Source organism: Aedes albopictus, chromosome 2 (assembly GCF_035046485.1).
Source record: "Aedes albopictus strain Foshan chromosome 2, AalbF5, whole genome shotgun sequence".
NCBI lineage: Eukaryota > Metazoa > Arthropoda > Insecta > Diptera > Culicidae > Aedes > Aedes albopictus.
This window is the reverse complement of record NC_085137.1, coordinates 43,316,125-43,329,389: the sequence shown is the minus strand read 5'-3', so window position 1 is coordinate 43,329,389 and position 13,265 is coordinate 43,316,125. Positions and strand designations below refer to the sequence as shown.

Here is a 13,265-nt window from a genome sequence, read left to right as displayed (position 1 = left end):
CAAGTCGCGACGCGACCCAACTTGCGACATTTTTTAATCATGTCAAAAGTAGTGCGCATCCTTCCCGTTGTTGTCAGCAACACAGCGCAGTAGATGCGAAACAGTTGCGTCACTTGTGGACCAAGAAAATGGCAATTTTTGATTGAATGTCGGTCTTGATTCCAACCGGATAGACAATATATATGCAGTATAGTCGGCTATTATTCTTTATTCATCATATACAAAACTAATAACAAATTGTATTCATCCAATGTGGATTTTAATAATAACAATTGAGGGGTCCATAATCAAAGCGGTGTGAGTGACCATTTTGTCGATTTTGAGCTGAGCATATGATAAAATTCTTCACATTTCAAGCTTTCAGGAACTTTTTAAATATTATTTCTACGATGATTGGATAAATTACAATAAATCAGAGAAAATTGGGTTGATTTTGAAGCTGCATACATTTTGTATGGGATCAAAAATTGAACAAAAACTTCCTCATTTACTCGAAAGTGGGGTTTTGTCACTTATACCCCTTTGCTTCTAACCCCCTCAATTGTTATTTTCTAGTGTATATTTCTATTGTATATTTCTATGAAATATGCAAGGAAATATGTGACTGATACCAAATTGAGCTATCGATACAATGTACAGCTCAATAGTAATAGCTGTTATTACTTTGTTATTGAATATCTGCTTGATAACAAATTGAGCTATCGATAAAATATACAACATAATACCTATAATTATTATTACGTAGGTATTCAATACCATTTGAATAACAAATGCAGCCCTTCGTAGTGTTTTTTAAATGTTTGGTATGCATTCATTATTTAAATAATAAGACTTGTTATTTTCTAGGTGTTATTCATACAAAATTATGGTATTCGGTTTTGTTATTTTGCCTCTTATTACCACCTAATGAAGGGCATGTCAAGGTATGGTAGTATTTAAGATTAAATACCTTGATTTGTTATTAAGTTGTTATTCTTTTCTGCTCGGGTTACGCTGCAATAATCAAACGGAACATATCTTCTCCAGTTTATTTCAAAATCCTAAAACTACCAAAATTTCCGGTTTTATCAAGTTTCGAGAAATATGCCGCACCCTACCGACCTCTCGCTTGCCGCCAGTAGACAGAGTAGTACACGGGACCCGGAAAAATACAAGTTTGCTTACCGGCTGCATTTCGCCCCCTTTGTTGGCTGATGTTACGGTTAGATCACATGTGAGATAATCCAATTTCGAAGTTGCCTCGTTTTTCCTTAATTTTCACTTGATTGGGTACACACACCGCACAGCCACTCAATATCAACCACCACTTCTACCGAACCCACCGTCCGTGGTCTGTCGTTGTCAGACTAGTAAATTATGTATCTCTTCACAAACAGTGCACCTGGGGAGGGGTGGGGCGTGAGTGGGCCTGCCTAATAGTCTTGCTTCCTAGTACCTAGTAGGTATAGAAAGAACGCCGCACGGCGGTCGCTAATCGTTATCCGTCACGACATCCAGGCGGACCAGTTAATCACCATAAATCTTGGATAGTGTGCTGCTTGTTATCTGCTGGTTGAGCGCACCGAAATCTCCGAACTGATGGTCCATCTAAATAGGTAGGGTGCTTTCCTCAGCTGTTGTAGACAGATGAGTATGACCGAGGAGCCCGATCGGGAGCTTTAACATGTGAATGGCGTGTTGAGGAGTTTAGCTGGTTGATTTCTTTATAGGAATACAGATTCTTTCAACATGTTTTGGGCTATCTGTAAGAGTATTCATAACAGAATGTGCAAAGTAAAGTAAGGTCCCATATAGCAGTAAACGCACGGGTATTCAGAAATACCTTACTATACCATACCTGAATAGGTTCTATTCCAAATCAATCGAGAAGCTTACTTAAGACGAAACAGGATGCATTTCCTCATTGATTGGGTTTTGTGTATTTCTATTCAATAAAACGAAGCAATATTTTCAAAGTCGGACAAACGCCCATTTTCATACAAAATTACCAAGTTTGGGATGCTGTAACTTTGGTTTGCGTTGATGGATTGAGCTTAATTTCTGACACGGAACTACTAATATGCTGAATTTTACATATACGAAGTACAAAATTTTTTCATTCACAGGTTTGGGCGTGGCAAGGCGTTCAAAATGTGCAAAAGTGATCGGACAGCGGCACGCGTGTAATTCAAAGGGGTACCGCTGTCCGATCACTTTTGCACATTTTGAACGCCTTGCCACGCTCAAACCTGTGAACGAAAACATTTGAAACTTTTTTTTTTAAATGGATAATAATTCAAAAGGATATTTTGAAATAATCCCATCAGTAAGTTTTAGCAGTAGCAAAGAATCAGGACAAGTTTCTTAAAAGAATTATATTTTAATTGGAACTTACACTGCTTTTCCGAACGCGTTGTACGAACTATCCTTTATCCGAAGAATAAATATGACACTAATCGTTTGATAATTCGGTAGTTTAGCTGTATGGATTACGCTAAAACATCACCAGGTTTTGATTTCATTATTTTAACCCGTATCGGGCTCAGTTAGTGCATATGAACTAAAAACTAAACTTGGTGAATACTCAACGGATTTGAATATTTTATTACAGTTTACTCGTACATATGTCTAGTTTGTGAAAGTGGACAGAGAACGTCTTCCGGCCCTGTGGTCGGAGTTATTTGGGTGGGTCATTGGGTCAGATTCTTATAAAAAGGACTTTTTGGTACACAGTGTATTCCAAAAAAGCATTCGCAACTAAATTCATACTATTTCCATTAAAACTTACTTCTCCACCATCTAACATACTGTTCAGAAAGTTTCGGATGTTAGAGATGAGCCAGCCTCGGGCTGAAAATCTCTTTAATAAAGAAATCCATCTAAGTATCGGATGTGGCCACCGACTGCTCAACTTTTAGGTATTTTTAGGAAATTTCGAGGTATTTTTAGGAATTGTTATGTATCCTACAAATTTATTCTTTATGGCAGTGGTGCTCATCCTGCGGCCAGCGGGCCGAATGCGGCCCTCCATGCCTTGAGATGCGGCCCGCGGAGTACTTTTCGACGTACAGAAATTTTTGAACGATTTTTTGGAATAACTCGTTCAGTTTCTTAAGAAATCGAACAAAAAAGTTTAGCTGATCAATTTTCACCGTGTTAACCGTTCCGGTAAGATTCAAACTCACGAAGCCGAAATATTCCGGTGTCGTATAGCTAAGCCACAAAACCAGTCACGAAAAAAATAGTTCTGGTGCCACGGTGCCACTGTAGCTGAAATATCTCAAACAACTTTAGAAGAAAATCCTGGAGCAACAAAATATATTCTGAAAACTACAAACAAGATTCCAGGATCAATTGCAGCAACACCTGAGGAAAATCTGAACATCAAACTTGAATCAACTTTAAAGTATAATTTTTAAGAAACTGTCAGAAATAATTGTAAACAATCTCAAGCAGAAAAATTCCGGAGCATCTTTAGGATAAATTTCGATAGCAGCATAGGAGCATTCTTGAAGGCACTTTGGGAAATATTTATGAAACATTCTGGTTCATGTTGAAGTTCATAGAAAACTTCAAGATATTTTTAAAAATCTTTAGCTGCAACTCCAAAAAAGAGTTATGGAAATACTTCACTAAAACCTTCGAGAAATTCCAGTAAAATTTCTAGAGAAGCTTCAGGAAAAATCCGGAAGATATTCTAGAAGAAATACTTGGAAAAGATTCATGAAAAATTCGTGAAGTAATTTTAGAGCAATTCCAAAGCTACATCCAAGAAAAGTTCTTGGAGGCGTTCCAAGGGAATTCTAGAAATACTAAAAGAAACTCCAGAAAATTTTCTGAATAAGCGATTTCAAGATAAGCTGTTAAAGAAATTGCTTGAAAATCTTCTGGATCAACTCCAGAATAAAGTTCAAAAGAAGATCCAGCATTTTTGGAGCGATTCATAAGAAATTCATATAAAAGTTGCATGAGAAATTTCTGAAGTGGCTTCAAGGCAATCTAGGGGCGACTCTTAAATAGTTTGTTGCAATTTCAATTTGAAACTCAAACATTTTTCTAAAGCAAGCCTATGAATCTAAATTGTGTTTTGTTTTCCTTAAAATACAAAAAAAAAACTTAAAGTTCTGCTAAATATATTGTAGAACCCCAGTTATTAGTCAATTTTTGTTACTTAACGAAAAATAAAAACTACATGAAGCAAGTTTGACCCTTACAACAGTTCTGAACGGTTTAGATTTTCAATAAATGTGTTGTAAAATCGTTCTTTTTGTTGTTTTTGTTCATCGATATTCTATGCGGCCCGCCGGTGGATCCCGAATTGTAAATTTGGCCCGCGGTATCCTTCAGCCTGAGCACCACTGCTTTATGGTGAAATACACCGTGCCCAATATGTTCTCATAGAAAATTGAAAAATTGAAAAATTGAAAAATTGAAAAATCGAAAAATTGAAAAATTGAAAAATTGAAAATTGAATTCATTTAACATCTGTAACAAGGATTTTCAAAATAAATTTATTTATTGTAAAGGCAAATGACACTGATCAAATACAGCATATGTTTTGCAAATAACGAGTAATGAATTAAAGTTGAAACAAATTAGGTTTATGTCCTCACCATTGTTAGTAGCAACTATGACTAGAAGAGAAAAAAAAAATATGAGATTCTGTATTGGTAAAGTACAAAGCCGTTTTATGTTGTACAAAATAAACGTAAATTAAGCAAAAAAAATCAATTAACCTGTTTCAATTAGATTTGTTGTGTTAAAGAAGCATGGCTGCATCTGATTTTTTTTATTCACATAATTCTCACTTCTAAGACATGCTTGTATCCCTATTATGGTAAATTTTGTCCAAAATTTACGTTTTATGATGTTTATCTTTAGAATAACGGTAATTTTCAGGAAATCAGCCCAAGTTGAGATAACTTGCGAGTTTCTTACCATATCATCACGAAAATTGTATTGTACAATATTTGGGATAAAACTCAAAATTTTACCTTATGGACACAGTGGACACCTCCTTCTTTTTTATTGGAATAATGCTCTAAGTGGAACAGAGCCTGCATCTCAATTTGGAGAAATCATAAAAAGCTTTCCTGTTGGAGTCCTTGCGGAAATCCACGGAGGAATCACAGGAGAAATAATGAATTGACTACTCCAGATATTGTGATTGTTATTATCATGCAATTATAGATGAGATTCTGACCAAAATTATCGTTTAAATTACCCCAAAAAAGCTATGACCCGGATAAATTGACAAACGCAAATGCAAATTGTAACAAGGACAAGGACGATAGACAATTTTTCCCTTGAAAAGGCTTAAACCCATGGCCGAAACGTCGGGTAGAATAAAATAAATCGTCATAAATTAAGACTGAGATAGCCGTTTCTACGCAATCGCTTGCCCACATCAGGCCGTTGAATCCTCTGCGCCTGCACAAGGTCATACGGATGTTGGTGTGTTGGTAGGAAATTTTTATTTTTGGCACATGGATCATGCATTGGTGCAAGGGTGCCAGGCGTAAAGCGATAGATTGTGTGAAGATTACTGTGAAGCGGCACAGTCCGCTTGGTTGCATGACTTGTAGGCGTTGTATGATAGATTGACACTGTGCTGTGATGAAAGTTGGAAGGAAGGAAGACCGGCTTTTTTTCACTCCGTTTCTGATTCTAGCGATCGCTACGAACATACGAACATGAGAAGTATGTGCAGGAGAGAGAGAGTGAGAGAGAAAGTAGATAGAAAGATACAAAGTTGGAGGAAAGGGACGAGCCAGGGATTGAACCCAGGACCTTCTGCATATGAATCAGAAGCGGTAGCCACTAGACCACCAAGCTCGTCTAATCTTCACATTCCTTTGAGAATTTCTGTTGAAATGGCTCTTGTAATGTTGGGATTTCTCCTGGCATTCGTTGCGTTGCGTTGTGTGGTAACGGAGTAATTCGTAGATTGCATACTGAAAGTTGTCATGTTAAAACTTTAATACACCTATCCAGGGCGCATAATTTTCGAGCAAACGAGTTGAAGTTCACTGTGCGGCAATTTTCATTCACTTGCCTGCATATTTATATTCAGCTGCTCGATACTCGTTTGTCAACTGAATGAAAGTCAATGATTATTTGTAAACATCTTACAAAGTGTTAAATTGCTGATAAAATATTAACGTTTCGATTACACTTAACGGTGCTTTACACAGACCTTTTCCCATTTGATTGTTGTGGAGTTTTTTTTTGGAAGGAATCGTAGCCATAAACGTAGGTAATTATGAAGATGTTTCTCGATCGGCTTCTTATTCAATGACTATGAATTGACTGTGTGAAGAGGGAGAGCGAAAATGAGTTTGTTCGTTTTGAATATTCCTATCTAATTGCTTATGGAATGCTATTAGTGAAGGAACAGCATTCCAATCAGAGGTTGAAGTAAAAAAGACATGTAAACTTCCATTGCCGGCCACGCCCATCTTCTTCACATTTTTTTTTAATTTCTTTGTATTTGTGAATTTTAACTTAATGCTAATTCTTCACAATTCTCCACATTAGAAAACATTACTTGATGAGTTCTTTGTGATATCTCGGGCGGAATTGGGTTCTTTAGGGGTATTCAGATTATCTCATAATCGGAATCTCCGTCCAAAAATTAGTCAAAATCCCAAATTTCATAATTTTTGGTGGCCGGGAACTATTTTTAAAATGCATTTAAAGTTTGTATGGGGATTTTTTTTGTTCGAGGCGAACTGTCATTTTATCGATTGCACTGTCATTCTATCCTAGGAAATAAGTTTTGTTTTGTTTATTTAACCATCAAAACAAAGGAATCGAATCGCAATAAAATCACTCTATACTCAGAAAAATGAGCTCTTTCGATTAGGCTAAAGAAAATAGCAATATTTTATTCACTAAACAACCCAATTGTCGCTGTAATTTCCGGTGATGTTCGAGAAAAAACTAAAACAGCTGAAGTTCTTATGACAACGCAGTCTTGTAGATTCTGACAGAATTTTAAGCCGAATTTTATAAGAAACACCTATAAAAATTTCGATTAGAAATCCCGGAAGAATAATGAAAGCTTAACATTTGCTAAATAATTTTAAAAAATGCCTTATTCGATGAGATTTAAGAAGAATTAAAATAAAGATGTTATCGTAAGTGCCTACTTTGAAAATGTATTTCTTATTTTATTGCATTTTCTTAAAGCTTTAAAATATACATTAGAATTTTTTTGAAGTGGCTTTTTTTTAGAAGTTACTACTTAGGAGCAATGTCGACTTTTTGGAGGAAGGGGTCTGGCCAAAATCTACGCTCCATACCAATTACAATATTTTTGTTTAAATAGAAGTGTATGAGAGAAAGAGGGTCAGAAATTATCAAATTTTGGACTACGTAGTTTTTGAACAGCCCCTAGTTGTTTTTTATGGTATTTTTGTCAAAGCCTTACTTTACCATAATTTGTAGAAAATATGACTTTTTCCCCTTGATTCCAATCAAAATCACCAAGATTAGTTTAAAAATATAATAGAAATTGCATATTATATAATTCAAGAAATGTATACATAAAAATGATTTTGAACTCCCTTTGAGGCATTAGAATTCATGAACGAGTGAATCGACCAGCATGAATTTTGCACAGCTCGATCCGTCTACACCTACAGGGTGGCTGTGTTTTCATGTAGAAACAGTTACGAAAGTCAACTAAAAAAACAAGAAAATTGATAAAATATTATTTTTTATGATCAAGAAAGAAAATTAACACGATCAAACTGAAACCAATCTAGAGTTTGGTGCAGTAATAAAATAAACATTCGTCAAACCACCACATCTTGACAAGACAAAGTATGCCGGGATAGCTAGTCTTTCATAAAATCTACCTGCAACTCACATGGGATTTTATTTGGAAGTAATTTCTGACAGTCACTTCAAAATTTTATCGATAATATCTCTGAAAAACGCCATGTGAATTCTTTGAATTTTCTTCTAAAACATAAACAGAATCTGAACAAAAAACATTCAAAATCAAGAGTGTAAGTAATAGTATGTTCCACCACAAATTTCTTCTCAAGTTTCTTCAGGTACTTTTCTCGGAAAACTTTTTTTTGCTCTAGAAAATTTGTAAAATATGTCTGAACGAGTTTATAAAAAAAACTTCACTTAAACCTGATATAATTTACAGATTTTTGTATTAGCTTAATTTTTTTGCAACCATTTCACAATTCTAAACCAAAGTTTACATAAAAATATAAAATACCACTAGTAAATGTTCATCAAACTTTGCCTAAATTTCTTCAATGATCTAGTATTCCTTCAGGAAGAGTTTCAGAAATTCTAGATTTAAGAACTTTCAAGTTATTTCATTTATTCATTTATTTGTTTGGGGAAATTCAGCCGCTGCGACTAATAAGTTGTACTTAATTTATTTATAAATTACAGTTAAAAGTTTCTATAAACTTTTTTGACAAACTGTAACGTCTACGTTTTTTTTTTGGTAACACTCTGGATTTTTTTTTAAGAATTTATGAAATTTTAAAAGAAGTATTGTCGTAAAAAATCAAACAATGTCTTTGGTTTTTCATGCAAAATTGAGGATTATCATTTATAAAAGTTATTGCAGATATTTCAGTTTTTTTCAAATATTTCATTATTCTTGAGGACTTGTGACAGTATTAAAAGTACTCGATGCAAACCTAATTTTTTTATTTTATGATTATTAATTTAATTATTTTAAACTCAAGATTAGTGATATGGAATCGTGGGTTCGAATCCCACCAAAACAAGTGGTAATTTTTCAACAAATTGGTCTCTCATTTTGACTATACCGACTGGTATAGTCGACTAGTAAAATTATCTGCGTAAGGCGAAACAGGATGCATTTCCTCTTGTATTAGGTTTTGAATTTTTTTTTTCAACCCCCGTGCAGTCACGTCTTCGAACACCCTTAACGACACCACGGTCACGCTGTGTACCACAAGCGTGCATTTTTCATGCTGCGCGTACTCAGTATATGACGCGACTGCTTCCGGGTTAAATAACCGAGCAATATTTTCATATTCGGGTTTTATACACGAACAAGGATTAAGGTATCTACTGACATTTTTTCCTAGTAGTGCTCCAGTTAAAAATAAACTATTTTTTAATAAAATTTCTAAAAAAAAGCTTTTGCGAAAATTCGAAAAGCAGGAAAATATAAGAAAATAACTTGATCCTTCCCAAACATGCGTATGAAATCCAATTTTGAAAATATTGCTCCGTAAGGCCGTTACAAATGTTTATTTCACTTTTTGTCTCCCCACTTTTTGGCTGGTGGAGGCAGGGGATAAAAATAATAAAGCATTTTATCTGAAAAATATTAAAAACTCATCGGATTTGTTAGAGAATTCTTTGCAAGACCCGATATTTTGGTAAATATTTTTTTATCCTCTCCTCTCCTCTTCTTGGCGTAACGTCCTCACTGGGACAAAGCCTGCTTCTCAGCTTAGTGTTCTATGAGCACTTCCACAGTTATTAACTGAGAGCTTCCTCTGCCAATGACCATTTTGCATGTGTATATCGTGTGGCAGGCACGAAGATACTCTATGCCCAAGGAAGTCAAGGAAATTTCCTTTACGAAAAGATCCTGGACCGACCGGGAATCGAACCCGTCACCCTCAGCATGGTCATGCTGAATACCCGTGCGTTTACCGCCTCGGCTAGATGGGCCCTAATATTTTTTTATCTGCCCTCTCAAAATGCAAAATCCAGCTAAAAATTTTTGGAGGTGGGGAGACAAAAAGTCAAAATTAAATTTGTATCAGCCTTAATTTATATAAAAAAATAAAACGGAAAAATGAGGTGGTTAAGCTTAGGATAACTTAGGTGGCCAAACCCATTGCTCTAGCTGGAATTTCTATCTCCTTTCAGCTGTTTGTCACTGGTCATTCAATTATGCTCGTTAGTTTTTTTTTTATAGGTTAAAGCTTATGTAACCTCAACTGTACTGAAAAAAATGCAAATAGAGTAAAGCTGCACCAATTGCATACCGCCAAACGGGGTTACTTGCAACAGCGGTGAAACTTGCAACACGATGTCATACACTAAATGTGAAGTATTTTCTAATTATAATGAAAACTAGTATGTCCTTCTATTTCGGTTATAAAGATTATGTATACCAAGGATCGATTAAGGGGCTGTCCATAAACCACGTGGTCATGAGGGGGGGGGGGGGGGTTCGGCCAATGATCATTTTGTATGGACTAATAAAAAAATTTGTATGGACGAATGACCACGCGGGGGGGGGGGGGGGGGTTTGAAAAGTCCCAAAAAAATGACCACGTGGTTTATGGACAGCCCCTTAGTGGAAAAAATAGTTTTGTTTCTTTGTTTATTGTTTAGCTACACTGTTAAAAAGATTTGTTCATTTTATGCCATAAAAACAAGTATGAAAATCGTGTTTCACCTCTCCCCTATGGTGAGTGCGATAAGTCTGATGACCTTGTTTGCAGTTAGGGTACCTAATAGTAAGCTTAGCTAAACGATAAAAGTTTAATAAACTTATCGACTAAGGGCCGATTTCTTCACCCGGGCTTAAATTTTAAACCAGGCTTAGCAACATTTTAAGCCGGGCTTAACTTTTTTTCGATTTCTTCACCTCGGCTTAACCACTAAACCCGGTTTAATAAAGCTACGGTTTACGTTAAGTGTGGCTTATTTTAAGCGGTGCTCTGAGGTGGCTTAGCAGCGCTAAGCCAGGCTTTAGCCGCAAATTGCAGAGTTTGGGTTTCTTCACCTGCTTCATAAATAAATTTTTAAAACAGCAGAAAATATTATTAATGAAACATGTACATTTAGGAACGATAAAATTGTAAAACGGTTCGGAACGATAAAATTGTAAACGTTCGGATGGAGACGATGATAAAGAAAATGATAACCTATAGCCGGCGGGTTGTCAATATAAAATATTTACATCGGTTTTTGGGATAATCAAGTTTTCACATTATATTGAAAGTCTTCAAAAAGGCACCGTGTTGATAGTTTTGAAAAATTGTCATATTGATTTGGAAGTCGAAAGTACATTTGCATCATGATAGAACACATGACTGTTCCCATCGAACCACCGCGAAGCACGATGGTACTGATAGAAATGATCATATTCTAGTGATTTGTTTTTCATTGCAAAAATGCTTTGCAACTCGTTGCAAAACTCTATTTTTAAAGCGCACATTTAATCCCATTTTTTTCATGAAGAATGTTAATGTCTTTTTCGAAGATATTCGATGACATTGAATCTAGATAGGTCGTAATTACATTTTTGTAATTACGTTTCGAAAGTGCTTACTTTTCAATCGGTGAAAAGGCAGCGAATTGGCCTACTTTTCCAAACTTTAACAAGTGTGCCGAAAAGTAGTACTTTTCGGCACTGTTGTTTGATTGGACAATTTGCTCCTAGTTTGGTTTAATTTCAAAGCTAATATGCCGGAAATCTATAAATGTTATGTCCGCGCACGTCGTTTCGGTCAGTTCCTGTATTATTTCTTCCAATAACTTCTCCTCTTAGAAGAAAAAGTACCAGACTGAACTGGACGAGAGCTTGAAAATTTGTGACCGACCATTTCGGTCTGTCCTGGTCTGTAGGCCTAGTGAAACGCCTACTTGATCGGATAATAGGCTAAGATGGCTAATACACGTGGAAGCCCGCTTGCATGTTTTCTCAGAATGTGCAGTTAAGGTTGTAATTGATGGGTGTTTTTCGTAATAACAAAAAACTTTGTATGCAACACATTGCAAAACTCGATTTTTTCAGCACTCGTTGTATTTATCCAACTCGGCAAGCCTGATGGTTGGATAAATGTACAACTCGTGCTGAAAAAATCATCGTTTTTGCAACTTGTGGCATAAATAACTATTTCAGCGATTTCAGCACTGCAACAAACGTTCCGTTTCATATTTTAGTACAAGGCAGCGCACATTGGGCAAAATCAAGCCCAAAGGTGGAAAAAATTAATAACTTTCTTAATACGAGACACTATGTGACCATCAATGGCTTTTTCGAAAGCAAATTTTCTCAAGAATTGGTTGGTGGATGATTCATGTACGGGCAACTTCTCTGAAGCGAGTTATAGAGCCCGTTTTACCCCAGTTCCCCCTAAAATTTGTGAATTTATGTTATTTTACGGCACTTGTTATGATTTTAATGATTATTTCGCTGGGATACCATCGCCCCACTCCCATTGAGTAACGTTACATACAAAAAGTTATTAAAATGTTGGAATTTTAGGGTGTTGTGGGGTCAATTAGGCAATGGTATATTTTCAAGGTAGAAATTCATTTTTTATTTTTATTTATGTTTTTTTACGTGACAATAACTAAACAAATGATCGAATACACATGGTTTATTCCTAAAGAAACCATTTTTGGCGAGTTTGATCTCAAATTATTGGTTATATTTAAGTTTTCCCGCATTCAAAAATTAGTAGTTCCCATCCTTATACCACCGATTCCAAACATTTCCAAACGATGAGCCATTGCTTATATACTCCAAAAATATCCTAAATGTTGTTTGCGCATAGCCCCATAGACGGGATGTGACGGCAGCATATAGTTTTAGAGCTTAGTTTACCCAAACTCCCCTATGAACTTATTTTTTTATTGTTTTTAAATTAAAACAACTTTAACTTGAAGCTTCTATGCATGATATGAGTTAATATTGATGAAGAGCTAACCAGCAATATCACTGCATCCTATGAAATTTGGAAATTTAGGGTACAATGGGGTTAAATGAAAAAAAAAAACAATCAAAAAGCTTGAATGACCATATAAGTTGACAAATAACTTGTTTGAAAGATAATATCCATACGAGTTCATTAATGACTGATTAATGCACAGGTAGCACACATATAGCCGAAGCGCTAAACGCGCGAGTATTCAGCAAAACCATGCTGAGAGTGTTGGGTTCGATTTTTTGTCGGTTCGGGGTTTGGCATTATTGAAATTCCCTTGACATAATGTCACATGAACGACAGCATTTCCTCAGAATTGATGTGTGTATCAACATATTGACTTGATTTTTCGTATACGGATAGTACTGACCGTCAATTTTAATGTGGATTGATTAAAAATTGATTGAATTATGTCGAAAAACAACCCGTGCAAAGAAAGAATTAAGTGTATGTAATGTAGGGTGCAAGACTTTTTGGACAGTTTGTCCGATTTTGCACAGTACGTACAGCAAATTATCTAGCCGAATACAAAAAATCAAGTCAATACCAAAATCATGAGGAATTTATATCTAACCTGAAGAGTTTTGTTTTTTGTGCATTTGA

General features: G+C 35.6%; 1 protein-coding gene across 6 annotated transcripts in view; it reads right to left on the bottom strand.

Annotated features, from left to right (window-relative positions):
- Positions 1 to 13,265, bottom strand: part of LOC109421347 (uncharacterized) — a 491,813-nt gene that overhangs the window by 228,956 nt on the left and 249,592 nt on the right. The window contains exons 1-2 of one of the 6 annotated variants that reach the window (XM_062849573.1): positions 1,838 to 2,059; positions 1,165 to 1,742 (exon numbers count right to left, since the gene is read on the bottom strand). The exons of 2 other annotated variants lie outside the window; for them this stretch is intronic. The gene's annotated coding sequence lies outside the window, so the exon portion shown is untranslated. Of the gene's footprint in view, positions 1 to 1,164; positions 2,060 to 13,265 lie in introns of those variants that run through there. 3 more of the 6 variants (XM_062849575.1, XM_062849577.1, XM_062849574.1) reach the window with 3 other exon arrangements.